The 25,773-nt window shown below is 42.4% G+C and overlaps 1 long non-coding RNA gene across 1 annotated transcript in view; it reads left to right on the top strand.

Annotated features, from left to right (window-relative positions):
• The first annotated feature begins 3,749 nt into the window (after positions 1-3,749).
• The window catches only part of LOC104987324, a 26,727-nt gene continuing 4,703 nt past the window's right edge, over positions 3,750-25,773 (top strand). Inside the window, exons 1-4 of the long non-coding RNA XR_825117.1 lie at positions 3,750-3,929; positions 4,250-4,483; positions 9,099-9,219; positions 10,187-10,319. This is a non-coding gene — a long non-coding RNA (uncharacterized LOC104987324). The remainder of the gene's footprint in view (positions 3,930-4,249; positions 4,484-9,098; positions 9,220-10,186; positions 10,320-25,773) is intronic.

The raw sequence follows: 25,773 nt of genomic DNA, 5'->3' as shown, positions 1-25,773 counted from the left end.
TTTCCTGCATTGGAGAAGGAAATGGCAACCCACTCCAGTGTTCTTGCCTGGAGAATCCCAGGGACGGGGGAGCCTGGTGGGCTGCCATATATGGGGTCGCACAGAGTCAGACATGACTGAAGTGACTTAGCAGCAGCATGTTATTGAACTCCTACCGTGACTCTGGTACTGCACCAGTTTCTGATGATATGATGGTGAGCAAAGCACCTGTAATTCCTGCTCTTTTGGACTGAAGAGTATCAAGTGGGACACAGACATTATTTTAAAATGACAGTAAAGTGCATAATTACAAACATAGATACTTTCTAAACTGTGTTATGATTTGACGGGGATTGGGAAAAGAGTGTGATAGTTGGAAGGAACAGCGTGTACAAAAAGATCTGGGGCAGGAAGGAACAGGGAAAATTAAAAGACTGAGAAATCAAAGGTTGCTGGAGTCAAGATAGTCAAGGAGAATGCAGAAGCCTCAGTCTCCCTGTCTGTGAGCTGGAGCTATTACTGTGGAGGGTTGTCATAGATTGGTAAGAACATACGATACTGGCCCATCAACAGTGGCTGCTAGTTAGATGCTGGCTACAATGATCATTGCATAATTGGTGCAGAAAGGAAGATACTTCTTGAATCATATAAGTCAAATCAACCATGCCTTTAACATTTTGGGCTTCCCAGATGGCTCAGTGGTAAAGAATCCACCTGCCAATGTGGGGTGGGGGTGGGGGCTTCCCAGGTGGTGACAGTGGTAAAAAAAACTCCCTGCCAAAAAAGGAGACATAAGAGATGAGGTTTTGATCCCTGGGTTGGGAAGATCCCTTGGAGGAAGAAATGGCAACCCACACCAGTATTCTTGCCTGGAAAGTCCCATGGACAGAGGAGCCTGGTGGGCTACACTCCTTGGGGTCGAAAAAGAGTCAGACATGACTGAACGTGATGATGGGCCACCAGCAGACAATTGCATGTCAGTCCCTGGGTTACCCAGTAGACCTGTAGTTTAGGGAAAAAGTGGGGTGTTGTCTTGTGGTCTTGGGCTGCATAAGATGCCTATCAGTGAGAAGAGGAATATCAAAAAAGCAAAGTTGAAAGGAAGGAGGGAAGACGTCAAAGAAGCTTCATGTTCTAAATATTTTTCCCCAACATATCTTGAAATGTGACATTCCATTCCCTAAATCTGTCCCATTCTATGCCACAGGCAAAGGTTCCAGTCTTCCAACGTGTTCCTGCAAGCACATTCTGAACAAGGAACCCCACCACAGAACAATCTCACTAGCAGTATCAGTGGAACCAAATTGTAGAATTAGGTAGACCCACCCAACCAGTGCCTTTGAAAAGGACCCCAGGATGATAGCCCCTGTAGCCCAGGGCCTGCAGCACTAATAGGATCCAAATCCTGTCTCCACTCTTGACTTCTCTGTGCCCTGGTTTCCTTATCTGGGGGATGGTGATAATGATGAGAATAGTTATATCTACCTCAAAGGATTATTGCAAGGACTGAATGAGTAAGCAGAGTGAGTGTGCAAAGCCTTTAGAACAGTTCCTAGCACAGAGTGTGCATATGTGTAAGTTTTAGCTATTATTTTAATGCCTGAAGAAGTTGCCAATTTTGTTCCTCCCCATTCCAACATAGACACAAAGTGAAATTGTTAGTTACTCAGTCATGTCTGACTCTTTGAGACCCGCCAGGCTCCTCGGTCCGTGGGATTTTCCAGGCAAGAATATTGGAGTGGGTTGCCATGTCCTTCTTCACGGGATCTTCCTGACCCAGGGATCGAACTCAGCTCTCCCTCATTGCAGGCAGATTCTTTACCATCTGAGCCACCAGGAGAGCAAACAAAGACACAAACATAGACACATGGATACCTATATACAGGCTTCTTTGGTGGCTCAGTGGTAAAGAATCCTCCTGCCAATCTAGGAGACAAGGGTTCAATCCCCAGGTCGGGAAGATCTCCTGAAGAAGAAAATGGCAACCCATTCCAGTATTCTTGCCTGAGAAATCCCATGGACAGAGGAGCCTGGTGGGCTACAGTCCATGGGCTCACGAAAGAGTTGGACAGGACTTAGCGACTAAACCACCACCAGCACCATACAGTAACAAAGGCTTTGATTTTAATGAGTTTTCAAATACTGTAGCTCTTAAGGTCAACAGACAGAGGGAAGAATGTTCTCATTTCTGCAGTATCCTTCTAGGGACTAGTATTGTTTCTTAAGAGTCACGAGGGAAAAATAAGTGAGGCAGGGTTATTTAGGGGGCAGCTCTTCCTTCTTTAAATTTCACGTGTGTCCAGCAGTCCACCTCAGTCTTACTTCCCCGTCCCATGATGCTCAGCCCAGCAAAATAAAGCCTGGGGAAAAGGTAAAGAGAGAGACAGCAGGGATGGGAGCAGAGAACCCATCGCCTCATTCTGTGTGCAGTTTAGCTTCCTTCATCCAGACCAAGGTCCTGTGGTCACCTTTGCTTATGGCAGGCTGAGCTGTCGTAGGCTGAGACGCATGTATTTCTAGGCCTCCAGTGAACAAGCAGGGATTAACTAACCCATCCACCCCCCTCTAAATCCACATCAGCTGTATTCAGAAGCAGTGGGCTGGCATTCATATGTTTAGGCTCCTATTGGTACATCTTCCTGGAACCTGAACCTCAGAGACTCACATTTCTGTTGCAATTTTATGGCCAGAGGGTGCACTTGTTCCTGCCAACCTCTCACTTTGAGTTTCATTTCTTTGCCATTCTTTATAAAGCTGGAGAACTTGAGTCTGCAGACACCCATGCTCAGTGATATTCAGGCTGTACTTCCAGGACACACATTACCAGTTTTGCTTTCTACATATGTTACTCAGAGAAGGAAATGGCAACCCACTCTAGTATGCTTGCCTAGAGAATCCCATGGACAGAGGAGCCTGGTGGGCTACTGCCCATGGAGTCTCACAGAGTCGGACACAGCTGAAGAGCCTTAGCATGCATGCATGCATTGGAGAAGGAAATGGCAACCCACTCCAGTGTTCCTGCCTAGAGAATCCTGTGGACAGAGGAGCCTTATGGGCTGCTGTCCATAGAGCCACACAGAGTCAGACATGACTGAAGCGACTTTGCAGCAGCATGTTACTACCTGACCTATGTAGGGCTTGCTAACACTGCAGACTTCAACACATTTTCTTTTCTGCCACTGAAATCTGCTGTGTTTCTGACTCTCTTTGCTCTAGTCATTTGTCTTAACCCAGAAATTTCAGGCAAGGGAGATGTGGACCATCGTGAGGGTGAGCTGTGTGTCAGTCTGGGGGTAAATATAACCCCATGGTTCACTACGATTTGTTCTCTACCGACACAGCACCAGAACTCAGTCCTGGAAAAATCCCATCTTAGAGCTTCTAGATTTCTCTAGGGATTGCAACCGAGTCTTCCATTTTCTTCTCCATGACCTCCATCTACAGCCATCCGAGGTCACCCTTGTTCCACTGCTGCTGGGTTTCTTTGGAAGAGGCTGAAGCCTGAGGGTTTCATCCTGAGGTTTCCAACTTCGTTGCTGTGAAAGCTCCAAGGTGGTGCATGCATCAGCAGGTGCACGAGACAGTTGCTGCTCTCGCCACACTGACGCCAGCCCCAGCTGTCCCGTTCATGCCCAAGGCCTCAGAAAGTTCCCCTATGAAGCTGGCCCTTCAGCTGCAACCACCACGCCTCCCCTTCATGGCCTCAGTCACAAATCTAAGGGATAAAGTAGAGACTTCTGGTTTCTGTTTAGGATTAAGGAGCTTGGAAATCACCACTCTGTTCTAACAAGTAAAATGCTGATCAGATTGAAAATGCAACGACTCTTCTTAGGTCTGTAAGAGAAGTGAGGTCACTGTCAAACCACTTCCACCAAGTTGAAGAGACAGAGAATCAAGACTTACTGGAACAGAAACCCACGAGCAAAATCTCCATTGGAACCAGTGCTGGGGTAGGAAAACCTGAACCGATCAGTTTGTTATGAAAAATTTCAAATACACAGAAAAGTAGAGAGACTTTTACAGTGAATATCTATGTACTCACTATATGGATTTAGCAGTTAACCCTTTCTTATACTTGCTTTTAAAAATTGTATATTTATTTATCCACCCATCTATCTATTCATTCTTTATCATATTATGTTTTGATCCATTTAAAATAAATTATAGAAATCAGCTTGTTCACCCCTAATACCTCTGTGTGCATATTATTAACATGATTAACTAGAGTTCATTATTTGTGTATAAACCAAATGCTATTCCCTTTTTTTAGGTATAATGAAATGTGCAAATCTTACATGTTCCATTGGATGAGCTTTGACAAATGTATTGTTTCTGCACACGCTCAGTCATGTTCAACTATGACTCTGTGGACTGTAGCCCACCAGACTCCTCTGTCCATGGAATTCTCCAGGCAAGAATCCTGAAGTAGATTGCTATTTCCTTCTCTGAGAGATCGCCCGATCCAGGGATCCAACCCAAGTATCTTATGTCTCCTGATTGACAGGTGGGTTCTTTATCACTAGAACAAATTTATATACCAGGGAAAATCAACACTCTTTTTTTCTAGCCATGCTGGCCTCCTGATGATCACTCAAGGTGTTTGCAATTGCTGTTTCCTTTATCCCGACATACAGTCCCCCCAGAGGAGACGTGCATATGGCTTATCTTGAGCTTTTGCTGAATTGTTACCTCCACAGAGATTCCTCACTTAAAATTGCACTCCCACCCCCCATGCTGGCACTGCCCATCCCTCTTGGTTGCTTAATTTCCTGCATAGAATTTATTTTTAAAACTTATTTACATTTTTTTATTGCAGTATAGTTGATTTACAATGTTGTGCTAGATTCAGGGGTACAGCAAAGTGACTTATATATACATATATATATGAATATATATGTTGTACGTATCTGTTCAACTCAAACTCATAATTTATCCCTCCCCTACTTTCCCTTTTGGCAACTCTAAGTTTGTTTTCTGGGTCTGTGAGCCTGTTTCTCTTTTCTAACAGGTTCAACTATGGGTAGTCAGGGGACCCACTCTGAGAAATCTTGGATTAAATATTTTGCCCAAGTTCACCATGATAAAAGCATACATGGAACAGGACCATGTCTAATTCACTGAAATATGCTCTTGAGTTTCTATTGTCTGCAAGCAATGTTTTGAAAGCTCTGAAGAGGCAGTGGTTCACAAAATAGATTGCATCACCCATGCTCTTTCGACTAGAACATGCCTCCTCTTACTAAATGAGTCTGATAAAGATATCCTGAGATGAATGATGCTTTTTGCACTTCAGTTTCAGTCACTGTTTTTTTAAGAACGTGATAATCATGGGCATGAATTATAGGTATCAGTTTTAAAATGTAATAGCAAATAGAGAAGACTTTCTCTAAGGCAGTAGAGTTAAATACCATATAAATCTAATTCACATGACACAGTCTGATGCAATTCAATGCAGCACTTTACAGCAAAAAGCGATGCATTGTAATACAATGCAGTATCTCACTGCAGCTGCAGGACGGTGGCCACGGAAGCAACGTCATCTCAAATCTTGGGTTGTGGCGCCCTCTAGTGGCAGACACTGAGACTTTTTTGTGACTGCTACAAATGCACTTTTCATTTAATGAAAAAACTGTCAATCTAAGAATGGAAAGGAGCTGATATCCAGCAGCCTGCTTTATTATACTACAAAGGTCAAGGATTAAGAGACTTGCCTAAGCTGCCACCTCAGCTAAAGTAACTAATCATGCTGTCCATGCTATTAATTTCAGGTTTTTTTCATTTGTGACAAAGAAAAAATAGTTATCAGCTTTTCTTCAGCCTAAAGATAGGAGACTGGAATGGCAAATGCAGGAGGGTTAGAAACCATATACAGGATTAACATAATAGAAATATAAAAATAAAATGTATAATGGGATATGATATAAACAGAAAAAGTCTGCATCCTTTAATATATAAGCATCTTCCTTCATGGTGAGAGATTAGCTGCTTATGGCAAGGAGAATGTAAATGATTACAAATTCCTTATTTTTCAAAATGTACATGTATAATTCTTTCAAATCATATTTATTGACCACCTACTATGCTTCAGGTTCAAATGAAATACCACCCCCCACACACACACATGCACACACACCCTTCTAAGCAATTTCATCTGAACAGTAGGCTCCTTTTCCTCCCTCACGTCTTTGCTGAGGATGATGAAAGCTTTCTTGGTGCCAGGCACTGCGCTGAGTACCAGTGAAGCCCACGGGCTGGGCTGACTCTTTCATTTCCTTTGGCAATGTGTCCTCCGATTGAACATGGTGTTTTACAGCCTCCCATACCACTGCAGCAAACTCAGGTGATCCACTTAGGTGCCTCTTGGCTCAGTTTTCATGGAAAATAGACAAGGATAGTAATCCTGCCTTGAGAAGATCCTGGTGGTCAGGGCTTTAGGTATTTTTGAGAATGGATTTATGAATCACATCACCAGGAAGCCTCTGAGACAAGCAGAGATGTCAGCTAAAAGAGATAACAAGGAGATAAACCCAGTCAATCCTAAAGGAAATCAACCCTGAATATTCATTGAAAGGATTGATGCTGAAGCTCCAATACTTTGGCCACCTGTTGCGAAGAGCTGACTCGTTAGAAAAGATCCTGATGCTGGGAAAGATTGAAGGCAGGAGGAGAAGGGGATGATAGAGGATGAGGTGGTTGGATGGCATCAGCGACTCAAAGGACATGAGTTTGAGCAAACTCTGGGAGATGGTGAAGGACAGGGAAGCCTGGCGTGCTGTGGTCCATGGGGTCGCAAAGAGTCATGGATAATGGAAGCGGGAGACCACGTTAGTCGCAGTGATGGGGACCATAGTTCTTTCCATTTCATTTCCTTGCCCAAGTTTCCCCTAGGAAGAAAGATCCCAAGGTTCATGGAAGAGCTGCTCCTTGAATGTATGTGAGCAAGTGGATCCCAACAGTGTGGAGTGGACTGCAATGGACATGGCTGTGCCCTGGTTTCTCCTTCATCACCTCAGACACGAGTCTTGTGAGCAGACGGCCTTCAGCTCAGACCCTCCAGCAATTGCCTCAGCTGCTGAGGTGACCTGCTGAGGGGAGCTGATCTCACCCAAGGTCATGTCCTTCCGGGTCCTGCCCACGTCCAGTGACTGATAAAGAGATATAAAGACCCTTTGGACTAGAAACAAGAACAACCCTGATGCACCATTGCAGTGCCAGGAATGATCATTTAAGTTATGCCTTATCATTTAAGCTATGCCTTAGATAGTTTATTTAAAGTTTCTCTTATTGTTTGAAATTAGGATACTATTAAATTTTAATTCTTACTAGTAGTTTAATGGTAAAATTTTAAGCCTGTAATTCTTCTCTTTTTAAAGATTATTTACATAGAATAAATCCCTATGATCAGCCTTAACAACTCAAAGCACACTCTTAAAAATTCTGCCCAGTTTTTCTTAGCATAAAGGAAGTTTATTTGGTTAACTTTGAAATTTTGTGCTGATGATGTCTAAAAAATGTATCCAAATTTGAGTGATGAGGATGAGAGATTTTATCAGTTTGCTCCACTGAAAGTTGCTGTTAATTTGATGAAACCAGTCCCTTCTCACTCACATTATAAATTTGGGCTTACAAATCTCCTTCTCAGTCTTTTTTGATCTGTTTCATGTTTACTAGGGAGAAGTATTTTATATGGTTTGTTGCTGAAAAGTTCACATGGTTTTAAAAAAGGGAAAATCTACCCTGAAACTCCAGGAGCTGGGCTCATACTCCCAGCGAGATCATGTTCTTCTTTTAAAATAAACAATTTCACAGAACAGTGACATCAGACAAGCCGCTCTGTGATCATGATGGATCCAGACACAAACAAGACCGTAACCACAACTGAGCACAGACTAAACCATGCACATGGACTAAGCCACCAAAATAATCCGCTATCCCCTATCCAGGCTGATGAGCGTGCCTGTGGCTTCTTTACTCGTTACTGTTTCAGCCTAACTCTAGTCATCCCTCTGTTTAGGTTGGGTTTATTAAGAGACCCAATCATAGAATTAGGGCTTCTTTGGTAGCTCAGCTGGTAAAGAATCCACCTGCAATGTGGGAGACCTGGATTCGATCCCTGGGTTGGGAAGATGTCCTGGAGAAGGGAACGGCTACCCACTCCAGTATTCTGGCCTGGAGAATTCCATGGTTTATGGTTTATGGGGTCTCAAAGAGTTGGACACCACTGAGCGACTTTCACATCACCTCACTTTAATCATAGAATTGTCCCACTTCCTAATAGCATCCAACCTAAAGCAAAGCCCTGCTTCCTAATCCTCCCTCAAATCACCTAACACAGGCCCAAAATCTAAAAGAAATTCTTCTGAATGAATGCCATCTTCTTGTGAGTTCACCCTCCAAGGTGTGAGTTCTCTCTCACACAATGAGAACACTGCTTGTTCAATCACAGTGGATTCCCAGTGGAGGGTGTGACACCTTCTTTACTTCAACTGTAGATCATTTCAACTTAACTTGACTAGAACTTTGCAGACAAAGGTTGGTTTATCTTACCTTAGCTTTTCAGGTTGGGACTTCCCAGGTGGCCCAGTGGTAAAGAACATGCCTGCCAATGCAGGAGACTTAGGTTCAATCCCTGGGTTGGGATGATCCCCTTTGCAACAGTCCATGGGGTCGCAAAAGAGCTAGACACAAGTTAGCAAATAAATAGCAGCAAGAGCAGCAGCTTTCCAGGTTAACCTCTCCGTGTGTGCTAAGCCTCTTCATTTGTGTCCGACTCTTTGGGACTCTGTGGACCATAGTCCACCAGGCTCCTCTGTTCATGGGATTTCCCAGGCAAGAATACTGGAGTGGGTTGCCATGCCCTCCTCCAGGGGATCTTCCTGACCTAGGGATGGAACCTGCATCTCTTACATCCCCTGCATTGGCAGGCAGGTTCTTTATCACTAGCACCATCTGGGAAGCCCTAATGTCTCTAATTTACACAACATTTTCATTCCTGATTCCTCAATCTTTCAGTATTCTTTTCTTTAGACAAATAATCAACAAAATGTTAAATGCTTGACAATCTTACTCATTCCCGAGTGTTTGAATGAATGAGTGTGGCATTTATTTATTTATCATAGAAACACAGAAACGCGTATGGAGAGATGACTGTTCAGATTCTGTTTGGCTGGTGCTCGTCTTGCCATTTGCTTGTCAGATATTTTGAAACTTTGTGGTTTCCTCTGAGCCACCTCCCTGCAGGTAAGTAGAAAGATCCATGGGACACGAAGGGAAGGCCAAGGGGAAGTGTGTGGAGATGTAGACTGGACATGGGCTGTAGAGGCCTCTGTCATGATTGCAAGGGCTGTGTCAGGGTACTGACCTGGGGCAGCCCAAATTTCCAGCTGTCAGCAAGTGGAGTCAGTGGAGAGACTGAGTCATGCTCCATATATGTAAATTTTTTAATTCCTAGAGGAAAATTTCATGGGGGAAATGGCTTTGAACAAAATGAGAAGCAGGCTGTTTGGTCATGTTTTATTTCTCAATATGGCTTCCTGTCCTTCGACTAAAAGGTATCTATGACTGATAATATTTTCCTCCAAATTCTCAGAAAAATAAGCTTGTTTTCCTTGAGTTTGACTTAATGTGTATTTCACATAGTTACACAAGTTGGTGAATAGTATTATGATTGACTCAGCAAGAACACCTTTATTCTTATGAACTTATCATAATGAATTTCAAATGACAAAATCTATATGAGCTGCATAAAAATGATCTGATCACTGCTTGGGTCTGGAGAGAATTCTATATCTTTTACCCCAAGAAGATGTCCACAAGGAAGCCCTTATACTATAGCATGTAGAAAGTAAATCCTTCATTTAAAATAATTTCAAACAGCAAAGTAGACAGTGCTGGTTATTTATCAATGATGAGCTTTCAGTTGCAGAAAACCCGAGTCAGTGGGATTTAAACAATAATGTGGATTTATTGGCTCATGCAATTGAAAGTCAAAGGACAATCCCACATCGGATTGTCCAATCCCACATCAGATTGTCATGCATGTTTTGGTTAAGATTGCTCTTGATTCTGGCTTTATCCCAAGCTGGAATATCACCCACAGTCACAAAGATACATGATCACAAAGGGGAACAGGCTTCCTTGTCCATTTCAGGGGTAGAAAGTGGCTCTTCTCACCTTACCAAATGATATTTCCTGTTCTTTCATACAGATTGAACTAAGATACATTGACCATAGTTGCAATGGATATGAGAATAGGCTGCTTGACCATCACCTGGACCTGGAAGTGGATAAATCCCCTTTCACATCATGGTTACTGTGTAACTGCTACATGCTTACTACAGGTATTTCCTTAAAGGAAAATCAGAGATTTAATGGGTAGGGGGAACAAAGGGAATATATGCTGGTCAGGTCTGTCCAGGACTTTGCATTTAATTTCCCTATTAGAAGCGATGGGCTTCCTTGGTAGCTCAGCTGGTAAAGAATCTGCTTGCAATTCAGGAGACCCCAGTTAGATCCCTGGATTGGGAAGATCCCCTGGAGAAGTGATAGGCTACCCACTCCATTATTCATGGGCTTCTCTGGTGGCTCAGACAGTAGAGAATCCACCTGTAATTCGGGAGACTTGTATTCAGTCCCTGGGTTGGGAAGATCTGCTGGAAGAGGGCATGGCAACCCACTCTAATATTCTTGCCCAGAGAATCCCCATGGACAGAGGAGCCTGGTGGGCTACAGTCCATTGATTTGCGAAGAGTCGGACATGACTGAGCAATTAAGCACATTAGAAGTAATATCTCATTTTACCTATAAGTGGCAGTATTGGGCTAAAAACATGGGGCCTAGACTTGGCCTACAGTGTGTGTGCTCAGTCGTGACAGACTATTTGTGACCCCATGGACTGTAGCCCGGTTAGCTTCTCTGTCCAGGCGATTTCCCAGGCAAGCATATTGGACTGGGTTGCCATTTCCTTCTCCAGGGGATCTTCCCTCCCCAAGGGTCGAATCCGTCTCTCTTGGGTCTCCTGCATCTCCTGCATTGCAACTGGGTTCTTTACCACTTGAGCCATCTAGGAAGACTACTTAGACTGCAAACATTCCATCCTTCGGTCCACAATTACAAGCAATGTGGTTTTATGCAAGTCACTGAACCACTCCTTGCCTCGACACCTTCATTTGTAAGATGAAATTAGTAGAATCTTCCTTGTAGAGCTGCTCTGAATTTTCAGTGGAGAGATGCATACACAGCACTTAGCATAGTGCTTGTCGATTTCTAATACTTGCAACAATATATTTGCAAGTCAAGCAGCCATTTGATGGCCTCTCTAAGGCATTGTTTTTATCTGTTTGGGTACCTGCCATCTGCCCAGAATGTTTTGGAGGTTTTTCTTCCCATCCTTAGGACATTTTATCAATTAACTAATTTAAGTAGACTCAATTCTTTAACCCAGAGACTAGCAGTCTGATACTGAAGAAGCGATGTATTGTGGTATATTGTGCTATAAATGGTCCCCCAAGTCCCACCAGGTGTTCATGATCAGGTGTTTCCTTTTCAGCGTAAATTTCATTCTGAAATTGTTTGAATACAGAGTACCAGCAGCAACTTCCTGGGTCTCCTTAGTTTCTTGTTGGAAAAATCACCACAGAAGGCCTGCTAAACCCATCCAGGGCAATAATGTTTTGATTATTCCTTGCTTACTTCCTTTGACTAAAGCAATTGGAAGGCTGAATATATGCATATGGCAATAATGAAGTAATTTCTTTTGGCTTGCAACTCTATTGCATCTTCATTGAAGGTAGTGGTGAGGTGGGGACAGTGAAGAACAAGGAGAAAGGAGATGAAGTTATTCTAGTTATTTGTCTTAAAAGTCATCCATGTAGGGGCTAAAGATGGAGCTTGGACTACAGTCCTTTGGGAAAATTTATATAAACTTTGTAAAATATAAAGTAGATAAATTAGGGTGATTGCTTCAGATAGCTCTTTGTTTTTCCAAATGATTTATCTTATGTATTTACAGAAATAACAAATGATGAATTTGGAATATGAATTGTGCTTCAGTATATGGAAGCAATTGGATCAAGGGAAAAGACATCAACTTTGGAGACAGAAAGTTGTGTGCTATTGTGCTCAGTCATGTTCAACTCTTTGTGGCCCCGTGGACTATAGCCAGCCAGGCTCCTCTGTCCATGACATTCTCCATGCAAGAATACTAGAGTGGATTGACATATCCTCCAGAAGATCTTCCTGAGCCATGAATCAAACTCATGTCCCTTATGTCTCCTACACTGGCAGTTGGGTTCTTTACCACTAGCACCACCTGGAAAGGCCAGAGACAGAAAGACCAGTCCTTAAATCCTGACAACACTGATAATCAGAAGTGTGACCTTGGAAAATGCCTTAACATCTATCTCTGAGTCCTCAGTTTTCCAATCTGTGAAAGAGGGACAATACTTTCTTTGTAAGAGTTTATGAAATAATTAAAAAAAGAATTGTTCAGTACAGTGAATGATAGAAAGAGCACAAAATTATTCTTATTTATAAAGATTCATTGAACATGTAAGTTGTAAGGAAAGATCTATTATATAAAGTAAAGCATGTCTATACTCAGAATTCTATGACTTCTTGTTGACTATCCTACATCTGATCATAAAGCATTGTTATATCACAGGATCTCATGGCTTCAGGTCTAAAATGGAGAAACTTCCTATTGTAACTGAAAGTGAAAGTGTTAGTCGCTCAGTCATGTCCAACTCTTTGCGATCACATGAATTGCAGCACACCAGGCCTCCCTGTCCATCACCAACTCCCAGAGTTCACTCAAACTCATGTCCATCGAGTCGGTGATGCTATCCAGCCATCTCATCCTCTGTCATCCCCTTCTCCTCCTGCCCCCAATCCCTCCCAGCATCAGAGTCTTTTCCAATGAGTCAACTCTTCGAATGAGGTGGCCAAAGTACTGGAGTTTCAGCTTTAGCATCATTCCTTCCAAAGAACACCCAGGACTGATCTCCTTTAGAATGGACTGGTTGGATCTCCTTGCAGTCCAAGGGATCCTCAAGAGTCTTCTCCAACACCACAGTTCAAAAGCATCAATTCTTCGGCACTCAGCTTTCTTCACAGTCCAACTCTCACATCCATACATGACCACTGGAAAAACCATAGCCTTGACTAGATGGACCTTTGTTGGCAAAGTGATGTCTCTGGTTTTGACTATGCTATCTAGGTTGGTCATAACTTTCCTTCCAAGGAGTAAGTGTCTTTTAATTTCATGGCTGCAATCACCATCTGCAGTGATTTTGGAGCCCCCTAAAAATAAAAAGTCTGACACTGTTTCCACTGTTTCCCCATCTATTTCCCATGAAGTGATGGGACCAGATGCCATGATCTTCGTTTTCTGAATGTTGAGCTTTAAGCCAACTTTTTTACTCTCCTCTTTCACTTTCATCAAGAGGCTTTTTAGTTCCTCTTCACTTTCTGCCATAAGGGTGGTGTCATCTTCATATCTGAGGTTATTGATATTTCTCCCGGCACCCCCTTCTCCAGGGGATCTTTCTGACCCAGGGATCCAACCCGGGTCTCCTGCATTGCAGGCAGATTGTCACTGAGGAGAACAAATAAGCTGGAATGCCACTATCACTCACTGAAGAATGAAGCAGTGCCTGGATGCACAGTATAATCACTTGGGAACTTCAAAAAACCTCAGGGCCCCAGCCCTATTGCAGAACAATGAAATCAGAAGTTCTGGGAATTGGGCCCAATCGTCAGTGTTTTTTTAAAACTGCAGAAAATGCAAAGTGCAGTCCAGCTGGAGAATCACTGCTCTAAGATACTGCTTCTCAAATTGTAATGTGCACGTGAATCACCGGAGGTCTCGTTAACTCCAGAGCTCTAGTCCTGTAGGTCCTGGGTGGGGCCTGAGCCTCTGCATTTCCAATCCGCTTTTAGGTGATGCCATTGCTGCTGGTTCCTGACCACACTCTGTGTAGCCAGGCCCTAAGATGCTTGCTCTCCTCTCTCTTTCCACCACCACCCAATTCTGGGTGGGGGGTGGGGGGAAAGCCTTTTACAAAAAGACAGTTTCTCTTTCCCAGGAATTTTTTTGTCTCCCTTCAGTTTTATTGAGATATAATTGACATGTATCACTATATGTTACACAGAATAATGATGGCATACATATATTGTGAAATGATCACTACAATATGTTTAGTTAACATCTGTCGCCTCATGTAACTACAATGTTTTACCCTTCTGATGAGAACTTTTAGGATTTACACTCGTGACAACTCTCAAGTATACCACGAAAGAGTGTAAACTGTAGTTATCGTGTTGGAATTTACACCCTTAAAGCATATTTGTCTTTAACCAGAAGTTTGTACCTTTAGATGACCTTCATCGAATTCCAACACCCCTTTCCTCTGCTTCTGGTAACCACAAATCCATTCTCTTTTTCTATGGTTTTTTTTTTTTTTTTTTTTTTAAGATTCAGTGTGTGAGTGATACCAGGCAGTATTTGCCTTTCTCTGACTTACTGCATTTAGCATAATGTGCTCAAATTCCATCCATGTTGTCGCAAGTGGCAGAATTGGCTTCTTCTTTATGGCTGAAGAGCATTTCATCATTTGTGTGTGTGTGCATGTGTGTGTCCTGTATTTTCTTTATCCTTTCATTTTTTGATGGATACTTAGGTTGTTTCCATGTTTTGGCTATGGTAAACAGTGCTGCAGTGAACACTGGTACGCATGTATCTTTTCAAATTAGTGTTTTTGTTTTCTTTGGATAAATACCCGGCAGTGGCATTGCTGGATGATATGGTAATTCAATTTTTAAATTTTTTGAGGAACGTCCATGTTGTTTTCCATCTTGTCTATGCCAATTTACATTCCTACCAACAGGGTGCCTGGCTTCCTTTTCTCCACATCCTCTCCAGCCTTACCTCTTGTCTCTTTGATGATGGCATTGTAACAGGAGTGAGGTGGTATCTCATTTTGGATCTGATATGCATTTCTCCCAGGAATTGCTTTTACTTCAGAGGTCACCGTCATCTTTAGCCACAATAGAAAAATGCTATTCTTTCTCCAAGCGTCTTTCAAATTGCTCTAACCTCCTTAAAATAACTTTGACTTGTGAAAAAATATACCTTTATCTTCAGCACAAGATGACTCACAATTTTATCAGGAAAAAAAGTTGTTAAAAGTATTTGACATAATATGGACACTTTCAGAAATTTGCTCTGAAACGTTTTTAAAAAAGGCAATTTATACATAACTAAAAATCAAGAGGGCTTCCCACATGGCTCAGTGGTAAATAATCCACCTGCCAATGCAGGAGATGCAGGAGGTTTAGGTTTATCCCTGGGGTCAGGAGGATCTCCTGGAGGAGGAAATGGCAACCCACTCCAGGATTCTTGGCTGGGAAGTCCCATGGACATAGGACGCTGGTGGGCTACAGTCCATGGGGTCACAAAGAGTTGGAGATGACTTAGTGACTAAACAATAATTGGCCCATGTGGGATCATCGGCAGGCTTGTTATCGCCAAAATGATTTATTTCTTTATATGAAAATGGCTTTAGTTTGTATCTTGGAAGTTGTGTTTCTAGTAAAAGAGTTCTTATTGCATTGCCATAAAAAACTTTTTAAAGTTTTCACCTAAAAGTTAAAAACAGTATGATCATTGTTGCTCTCTTCAAAATCTAAGACTAAGAAAGCAAAATTGCATTTTTATTTACTTTTTGTTCAGTCACTCACCATCTTGTCCTCCATCATTCCCTTCTTATCCTGTCTTCAATCTTTCCCAGCATCAGGGTCTTTTCCAATGAGCTGGCTCTTCATATCAGGTGGCCAAAATACTGGAGCTTCAGCTTCAGAATCAGTCTTCCCAATGAATACTCAGGACTAATTTCCTTTAGGATGGACTGGTTTGATCTCTTTACAGTCCAAGGGACTCTCAAGAGTCTTCTTCAACACCACAGTTCAAAAGTATCAATTCTTTGGTGCTCAGCTTTCTTTATGGTCCAACTCTCACATCCATACATGACTACTGAAAAAACCGTAGCCTTGACTAGACTAGACAGTTGGCAAAGTAATGTCTCTGCTTTTTAATATGCTGTCTAGGTTTGTCATAGCTTTTCCTCCAAGGAGCAAGCGTCTTTTAATTTTCATGGCTGCAGTCAACATCTGCAGTGATTTTGGAGGGCCCCCCCCAGAATAAAGTCTGTCATTGTTTCCATTGTTCCCCCATCTATTTGCCATGAAGTGATGGGACTGTATGTCATGAGCTTTGTTTTCTGAATGTTGAGTTTTAAGCCAGCTTTTTCATGCTCCTCTTTCACTTTCATCAAGAGGCTCTTTAGTTCTTCTTTGCTTTCTTCCATAAGGGTGGTGTCATCTGCATTTCTGAGGTTATTGATATTTCTCCCTGCAATCTTAATTCCAGCTTATGCTTCATCCAACCTGGCATTCTGCATGATGTACGCTGCATAGAAGTTAAATAAGCAGGGTGACAATATACAGCTTTGACATACTCCTTTTTCCCAATTTGAAACCAGTCTGTTGTTCCATGTCCAGTTCTAACTGTTGCTTCTTGACCTGCAACTGCTAAGTTAAAAAGTGGCCTAAGCTAATCTTATAAACTTCTAATGATTTTTATATATCACTTACTGTAGAGGGTCTGAAAATACTTTATTTTGTTATAAACAATTTTATAGCAGATTTACTCTAGTGTTAAAGCTGATTTATAGTAAAGCCAGGTCTCAGTTTTCTGCGTTAATGGAGAGGAGACATGGACTTAATAATCCCAAATCGAATTCATATTTGGCTTTGGAATGCAGTATATGCTTTTTGGTCAGCAAGTCATTACTTTCAATAATGTTTGCTTAGATCGGTACTGAGCTAAGTTGGCACAGCACATGCTAATACTTCAGGAGACCCAAGAGCACATTGGATTTTGGGGGATCCAATCTATGGTAGATGGACTTCCCTCACAGCTTAGTTGGTAAAGAATCTGCCTGCAATGCAGGAGACCTGGGTTCAATTCCTGGGTTGAGAAGATCCCCTGAAAAAGGAAATGGCAGTCCACTCCAGTATTCTTGCCTGGAAAATCCCATGGACAGAGGAGCCTGGTGGGCTACAGTCCATGGGGTGGCAAAGAGTCAGACATGACTTAGCAACTAAACCACAACCAAGTTAACAACCAATGAAAATTTGAAATCAGAGAAGAAAGAGGACAGACTTTGCCCCTGTTGCATTAATGTGTCATGGACATTTGTTGCTTCCACTAATACTGTATTATAAGTTCTTCACTGGAAGTGACTGTGTCTGATTAGTCTTAGTATTCCAATAAGTTGCAATATTTCTTGGCTCATAGTAGATGTTCAAAAAATTTTGTGTTGAAAGTAATCTCAAAATACATGATTTCATGTAAAGTTAACTTGGCAAATTTCTTGTCTTGGCTTTAATGAATATGTTCTAATTTTCCTATTACCATGCTTCAGCTTGGCGATGATCCTCCAGGTTATTGTGAATATATCAAGTGGTGTTGACAGAGTCATGTACAGAGTAGATGTGGGGCTTAGACTGTTTTAGTAGCACAAAGCCCTCTCTATTTATGTCCCAAGTGTGTTGTTGTACATTGGTCCCAGAGTCCATTGTTGTTGTTGTTTAGTTGCTAAGTTGTGTCTGACTCTTTGTGACCCCATGGACTATAGCCCACCAGTGTCTCCTCTGTCCATGAGATTTCCCAGGTAAGAATACTGGAGTGGCTTGCCATGCACTCATCCAGGGGATCTTCCTGACCCAGGAACCGAACCCACATCTCCCATGTCTCCTGCATTGGCAGGCAGAGTCTTTAACACTGAGCCACCTGAGGGTTATCAGTAGTACTGAGGGCCAGCTCATCACATTCTAAGTCTCACTGATGCCTATGTCTGAATCAGAACAAGGTTTGAGGGCACGGGATTTATAGAACTTGTTTGGCTGGTTTTCATGAGTTGACATATTAATGTGGACGGTGAGCTCATCTCTCCTTTGAAAAAGACGGAACTACTGTGTAAGTGATACTGGAAATTTCTTGAAAATGAAATACTTACAGATACATGAGGAAAGCCTGAGGGAAGTGAGAATCAAGGATAGCTTCCAGTAAGGAACTTTAGAATGTAATTTTCTGGAAGGCAGAGACCTGTGACTTCTCTGTCTTCAGTCCCCATTGGTCACCTGATGCAACACGTTATACTCTGTAGGGAGAAGGCTCAGGAGAGGTTCCCTTCTTTTATTCTGAAACATGAACACTCAGGGCCAGAGGAGCATTGGAAATAGCAGCGCCCCTAGGTGGTCATCCTGTCCTCACTCTTTGTACGTGGCCATTCTATGAGGGCTGGTCATTCTGACCAGTTAGTTTAGGCTTTTTCCATCATTCTCAGTCTGGGGAGCTCTTGCAATCTTCCCAGAGCACAAACTTCCTCCCTAGGTTTCCTTATGAGTAGTAGTTGCCTTAGGCTTAAAGCTGACCTTTTAGGAGTAACACTGAGTCCAAGTATGGTGGTGATGATCTCAGATTCAGGAGCCATTATTTTCCGGCTTCAAATCCCAGCTCTGTCAACTGCAAGTTCTATGCTGCTGCTGCTGCTAAGTTGCTTCAGTCGTGTCCAACTCTGTGCGACCCCATAGATGGCAGCCCACCAGGCTCCTCCATCCCTGGGATTCTCCAGGCAAGAACACTGGAGTGGGTTGCCATTTCCTTCTCCAGTGCATGAACACATGTTAAGTCGCTTCAGTCATGTCCGACTCTGTGCGACCCTATGGACAGCAACCCACCAGGCTCCTCCATCCACAGAATTCTCCAGGCAAGAATACTGGAGTGGGTTGCCATTTCCTTCTCTGCAAGTTCTATGACCTCAGGTGAATTGCTGCCCCTCTTTTAGCCTCATTGCCTCACTCTCCTCTCCAACGTCGTAGGGCCGTAAGGAAGATTAAATGAAAGCCCTGTCTGCCACAGAGAAAACCCTATGTAAGCAAGTAAGACTATCATCATTTGTATCCATCCTAATTCAAACCTCTAACTACTTTAGCAATTATACATGGAGCCTGTACCCCAGTGGCATCAACTTAGAAATTTGCTCTGCTACGTGAGATAGGTGCTAAAATAATCTGTATGGTGATGGTTGTGATCTCCACTTTGCAACAACATTTTGTTTTAATTATTCTTAAATATATTTCTTATGGTTTATTTTTTTTCAAGGTTAAAATATAAAATTTGAAGGGTTTAGACTTTATTAATTTCTTCATAAGAGAAGGCAATGGCAACCCACTCCAGTACTCTTGCCTGGAAAATCCCATGGGCAGAGGAGCCTGGTAGGCTGCAGTCCATGGGGTCGCTAAGAGTCAGACACGACTGAGCAACTTCACTTTCACGCATTGGAGAAGGAAATGGCAACCTGCTCCAGTGTTCTTGCCTGGAGAATCCCAGGGACGGGGGAGCCTGGTGGGCTGCCATATATGGGGTCGCACAGAGTCGGACACGACTGAAGCGACGCAGCAACAGCATCATATATCCAATGCAGAAGTGTTAGATATGTGTCAAATATAAAATGGAGTTTTTTCAAAATTTAAAAAATTTTATTTAGAGGTAAGTCCTTCACTATGCCAAAACAAATAACCAACCAATTCAGTCACAAGGCTCCTAGTTTCAGGACCGTTAAATTCTAGGGTTCATTCCATTGTTTTCAATACTAATCTGTCCTAGTTTCAGGACGGTTAAATTCTAGGGTTCATTCCATTGTTTTGAGTATATTAATCTGACTACTTTATCACATAATCTTCCCATCTAATATCCATAAGATTTTAGGTTGCTTGAACCTCATCATTAACTTTCATCTAAAGGAAATACTGGGATTATTAATGGTTTGACTGATGACAAAGGTTGCAGTTTTGAGGAATAATCCCTATGTAGGGATTAGAAGACTCATTCATAAACAGGTCATAAGCAGTTAGAATATATTTTAACCAATGAAATATCCAGTTGGCATTGCTGAAGTAACACAGGAGCTTCTGATCACTGGAAACGATGCAATATAGGCAAAGTGTTGGTAAAACATAACGGTGTGTCCTGGTTTAAGAAATAACATTTGGTTGTTTCTCTGGCCATCAAAAAGCTGCATCTATGTCACATGTACACAGTTTCTTGTAGGTGACTCAAAATGAATTGTTTCAGCAGGGCAGTGGGTAAAGGCCCAGGTTGACAGAGCAGAAGAGTTATTAAAAGTACTGGCTCTGGAATTGGACTTCCTATGATCAGATCAAAGCACTGCTGCACTACTGATATGCAACCTCAGACTGATTCTTTCACCCTCTAGAAATTTTCAATTTCTGGAAATTGGCATAAAATAGTACCTACTTTATTAAGTTACGGTAATCATAAAATCTGAGCGTATATAATAAAGTGCTTAGCACAGAGACTGTATAATAAGAATTCACACATTTAACCATTACTTTTTTACTATTATTTGAAGACAATTGCCAACTTGACACAACATTGGTAAATAACACAAGGTGAGAAGAAATCTCTTCCTGATTAGTACTGCTAAGTCACTGCAGTCGTGTCCGACTCTGTGTGACCCCATAGACGGCAATTAGTACTAACACCTGCTTATTTAGGGAACTCTAGTTTGTGTTTCCTTAAGTGATTTTTATTACTCCTGGGACTAGAAGGCCCAGTAATTGAATACCCATCCTGTTCTTGCCAGAACAACCTGTTCTGAGTCAGATTGAGACTAGCTGCCTGCCATATTCTTATATGATTTCCACCTAATGAAGACAGCTTCATCCATTGCTTTTTTTGATTGGCCAAGGAAACTATTGAGAAAACTGTCATCACATGACAGAGGGTTCCTGGAAGGAGGAAGTGACTTGCCTGAGGCCACATTTCTGCAGTAGAACTCTGTCTTAGAAATAGCCAACTTTAACGAGCATCTTCTTAGTACTGGCATTGAGTCTAGCACTTTACATGCATCATCTTGCTTAACATTCATAACAACCTTTTGCAATGGGACTCGCATGATCTCATTTGCATGCTAAGAAACTGAAACTTCCCACAACTTGAAAGAACAAGGGTGTGCCCTGAACACTATACACTGATGGATGCGAGGACTCTGTCTGGAAAATTGTTTCTCTGAGGTCTGTAGGGTGTATGTATTTTTGGAAGGGCAAAGATGAACTTCTATTGACCTTTTTGCTTTTCTTTATTTATACCTGATTTTTTAAAACTAAGTAATGGCTTTATTTATTAATATAGAGCTAATTAGAAACATCAAAGCAAAAAACAAAAAACAGACTAGATAGAAGAAGAAAGGTTTATTTTGGTCACTTACAGACTCAACTCACATTTCAAGTGCATTCTATAGTCTTCCTAAATCTCCAGGATTGGAATTAATCACTTCATCCTCTGGGATCCCAAAAGATTTTCCAAAAAGAAATTTACGTCTTGAGCAGGGTTGATAGTAAAAATATTTAGCCACTGGTAGTGTGTGTGTGTGTGTGTGTGTGTGTGTGTGTGCAGGCTAAGTTGCTTCAGTTGTGTCTGACTCTTTGTGACCTTATGGACCATAGACTGACAGGTTCCTCTGTCCTTGGGATTCTCCAGGCAGGAATACTGGAGTGGGTTTCCATGCCTTCCTTTAGGGGATCTTCCCAACCCAGGAATAGAACCCATGTCTCCTGCGTCTCCTGCAGTGATTTCTTTACCACTGAGCCACATGGGAATGTATAGCTAAGGGTTATCAGTAGTGGTGGGAATGAGTTTATCACATTTTAAGCCTCACTGATGCCTATGTCTGAATAAGAGAAAGAGTTGAGGGCACAGGATTTATAGGACTTATTTGGCTGGTTTTCATGAGTACTGTAGCTTACCAGGCCCCTCTGTCCATGGGATTCTCCAGGCAAGAATACTGGAGTGGGTTGCCATGCCCTCCTCCAGGGGATCTTCCAGAGCCAGGGATTGAACCCACATCTCTTATGGCTTCTGCATTGGCAGGTGGGTTCTTTACCTCTAATGCCACCTGAGAAGCCCAGTCACTAGTAAAGATACTAACCAAATATAGAAGAATGAGCTTGGAACTCATCTGTGCAGGCCATTAACCTTTTAGTCCCTGGATCCTGAGGAATTCCAGCACGTCTCAGGCTTCCAGGATGGCTGGGAAGCACTCAGAGAACAAGAGCAGAGGTTATGTGCCAAGTGATGTGAAAGTACATGTCATTTCAACAACCAAAAAGTATGTATGGATATAGGGCCTATTTTGTGTCATGGCTGTTAAGATATAATTGATATAACATTATACATTATAGGTATACAACATAGTGATTAGATATTTGAATATATTGTGAAATGATCATCACAATAAATCTAGTTAACATCCATCACCATATACAGTTACAAAATTTTTTATCTTGCTATGAAACTTCAAAGATCTATTCTCCTAGCAATGTTCACCTATCCACTACATTATTAACTATAGTCCCTATGCTATACGTTATATTCCCAGGACTTATTCATTTTAGAGCCGGCAGTTTGTACTTTTTAACTCTCTTCTCCCATTTTACCCATTCTGTAAGCCCCCTGCCTCTGGTAACCATGAATCTGTGTGCATGAGCTCTGTTTGTTTGACATCTATTTTGTTTTTAATTGTTGTTCTTTTTTTAGATTACACATATAAGTGAAACTGTACAGTATTTGCCTTTCCCTGTCTGACTTATTTTGCTTAGCATAATGCCTTCAAAGTCCTTTCATGTTGTTGCAAAAGTCAAGATTTCCTCCTTTTTTTGTGTCTGAATAGTATTCCATTCCCCCTGGAGGAGGACATGGCAACCCACCCCAGTATTCTTGCCTGGAAGATTCCATGGACAGGGAAGCCTGGCAGGCTACAGTCCATGGGGTTACAGAGAGTTGGATGTGGCTGAAGCAACTTAGCACACACACATATTTCATTCCATTTCTATCATAGTTGCCTGCCACGGAAACTTTCACTGACCTCAGAGAGCAGCCAACTGGCTGTAATTTTGTTTTTCCATTTTTACGAAGCCACAGAGCGGTTACAACCCATGTCTAGCACTTTGCTTAGTGATCCTATGCACTAAGACTTTGATTGATCTATCTTGGAGGATTTTCCAACCCAGTAAAACTAAAGCCCACCCACATACACAGATATACATACGCAAATCTGCCATAGATGTTCAGAGATTTGCATGAAAGAGTTTTTATTTTGTGACTCACTTGGGAAATATGGAGCAAGTCTCTGTGATATGTTGTTTCTGAACCAGAAAAAATGTGAAGGGAGCCTGGGATCCTATCCTTTGCCATCCCAGTGGATTTGTGTTTCTGCAACTGTGTGCTTGCTGGGATGTTAGTGGTGGTTATGGAGAAGAGTGTGCTGTGCCCAAGTAAGCCATAAAAGTGTGTGTAATACTAAGTTAAGCTGATCTCTTCAAGTCTTTATTTGACAATGTTAATGGTAAACTGCAATGAATTCATGTAATTTAAATGACTCTGAAATAACTTTTTTATGGAGAATCTTGTGGAAGTACTTTTCTGCAGAATGCATTTTGTCAAACTAGTAAAAATGGTTATGCATGTAGCATTGACTGGTCATAGGCATTAACCTAAATAGTGTTAGTCACTCAGTCATGTCTGACTTTTTGTGACCCCATGTACCATAGCCTGCCAGGCTCCTCTGTCCATGGAATTCTCCAGGCAAGAATACTGGAATGGATTGTTATTTCCTTCTCCAGGGGATCTTCCTGACCCAGGGATCAAACCCAGGTCTTCTGCATTGCAGGCAGATTCTTTACTGTCTGAGCCACTAGGGAACCCTGCATGTAGGCTCAGGGTTAGATCCAAGCTCTACCATTTAGGTGTCGTGTGACTTTAGGAAAGTGTTTAAACTCCTCGTGTCATCTCTTGTTTCTTCATCAGTAAAATTAATTTAATAATGTCATATATTTCATAAAGTTTTGTTAAGTGTGGTTGTTGTTAGCATTTCAGTTCACTTCAGTCGCTCAGTCGTGACTGACTCTTTGTGACCCCATGGACTGCAGCACCCCAGGCCTCCCTGTCCATCACCAACTCCCAGAGTTTACCCAAACTCATGTCCATTGAGTCAGTGATGTCATCCAACCATCTCATCCTCTGTTGTCCCCTTCTTGTCCCACCTTCAATCTTTCCCAGCATCAGGGTCTTTTCAAATGAGTCAGTTCTTTGCATCAGGTGGCCAAAGTATTGGAGTTTCAGCTTCAACATCAGTCCTTCCAATGAACACTCAGGACTGATCTCCTTTAGGATGGACTGGTTGGATTTCCTTGCAGTCCAAGGGACTGCATTTAACTATTAAATATAAACAGTTTATTTGTAAGAAGATGTTTCAGTTGTATATTTGTGTTAGTTTTTTCAGCTTCATGTAATTTAATCCTATTTCTCCTTAAATGGTTATCTGCTGATTCGAGAGGGACCTCATCCCCAAAACAAAGAAAAACAAACCTTGAGCATTGACTCATGGTAAGCCATGCCCAAGTGTGCTGTTGACCTAATGATGAAACTGAAAATAGCACTGAACTATATAAATGCTTGGGCTTCTCATGTGGTGGTGGTGATGGTGGTCCTGCTGCTAAGTCACTTTGGTTGTGTCCGACTCTGTGCGACCCCATAGACGGCAGCCCACCAGGCTCCCCCGTCCCTGGGATTCTCCAGGCAAGAACACTGGAGTGGGTTCATGTGGTGCTAGTGGTAAAGAACCCACCTGCCAATGCAGGCGATGTAAGAGATGTGGGTTCAATTCCTGGGTTGGGAAGATCCCCTGGAGGAGAGCATGGTAACCCACTCCAGTATTCTTGCCTGGAGAATCCCACGGACAGAAGAGCCTGGCAGGCTACAGTCCATAGGGTTGCAGTTGGACACAACTGAAGTGACTTAGCACGCATGTAACACTTGGGCTTCCCGGGTGGCTCAGTGGCAAAGAGTTCACCTGCCAATGCAGGAGCCATAGGAGATTTGGGTTTGATCCTTGGGTCAGGAAGATCCCCTAGAGTAGGAAATAGCAATCTACTCCAGTATTCTTGTGCTTCCCTTGTGGCTTAGTGAGTAAAGAATCTTCCTGCAATGTGGGAGACCTGGGTTCGATCCCTGGGTTAGGAAGATTCCCTGGAGAAGGGACAGGTTCCCTACTTCAGTGTTCTGGCCTGGGGAATTTGATGGACTGTGTAGTCCATAGGGTCACAAAGAGTCGGACATGAATGAGTGACTTTCCCTCACTCCAGTATTCTTGCCTGGAGAATCCCAGGGAGAGAGGAGCCTGGAGGGCTACAGTCTGTGGGGTCGAAAAGAGTCGGATACAGTTGAGTGACTGAGCAGACACATGTGACATTAAGGGCAGCTAGAAGATCTTTAAATGGTGAGAGGTGTCCAGAGGGCTCCTCTCCCAGCATACGGGCAGCTGATATTATTAGTCAATAATTCTGAGTTCTCAAGACCGGTGACTTCTTCACCTGGGGCTCAGATTTTGTTCATGAGGAGGCCATCTCGCAGGGCTGCCTGTGTAGGTAAGTGACTGAAGCTCTCAGTTGTTCTTTTCTCTGAGAACTATGCAAGCCGCAAGCCAAGATCCAGACACTTCAATTTTGAGACATCAACTTGGCACTTCGCCAGTTTTAGAGAAACGACAATAACATGCCAAATGGTTGGTAAAAATGTTAAAAATCATGGCCCATAAGATGATGAAGTTGACATGGTAAATAGATAAATACCCCTTTTTTTTTTTTTTTTGC

Source organism: Bison bison, unplaced genomic scaffold (genome assembly GCF_000754665.1).
Source record: "Bison bison bison isolate TAMUID 2011002044 unplaced genomic scaffold, Bison_UMD1.0 scf7180017864092, whole genome shotgun sequence".
NCBI classification, from domain to species: domain Eukaryota; kingdom Metazoa; phylum Chordata; class Mammalia; order Artiodactyla; family Bovidae; genus Bison; species Bison bison.
The sequence above is the reverse complement of the archived record's forward strand: the minus strand, read 5'-3'. Positions and strand labels throughout refer to the sequence as shown.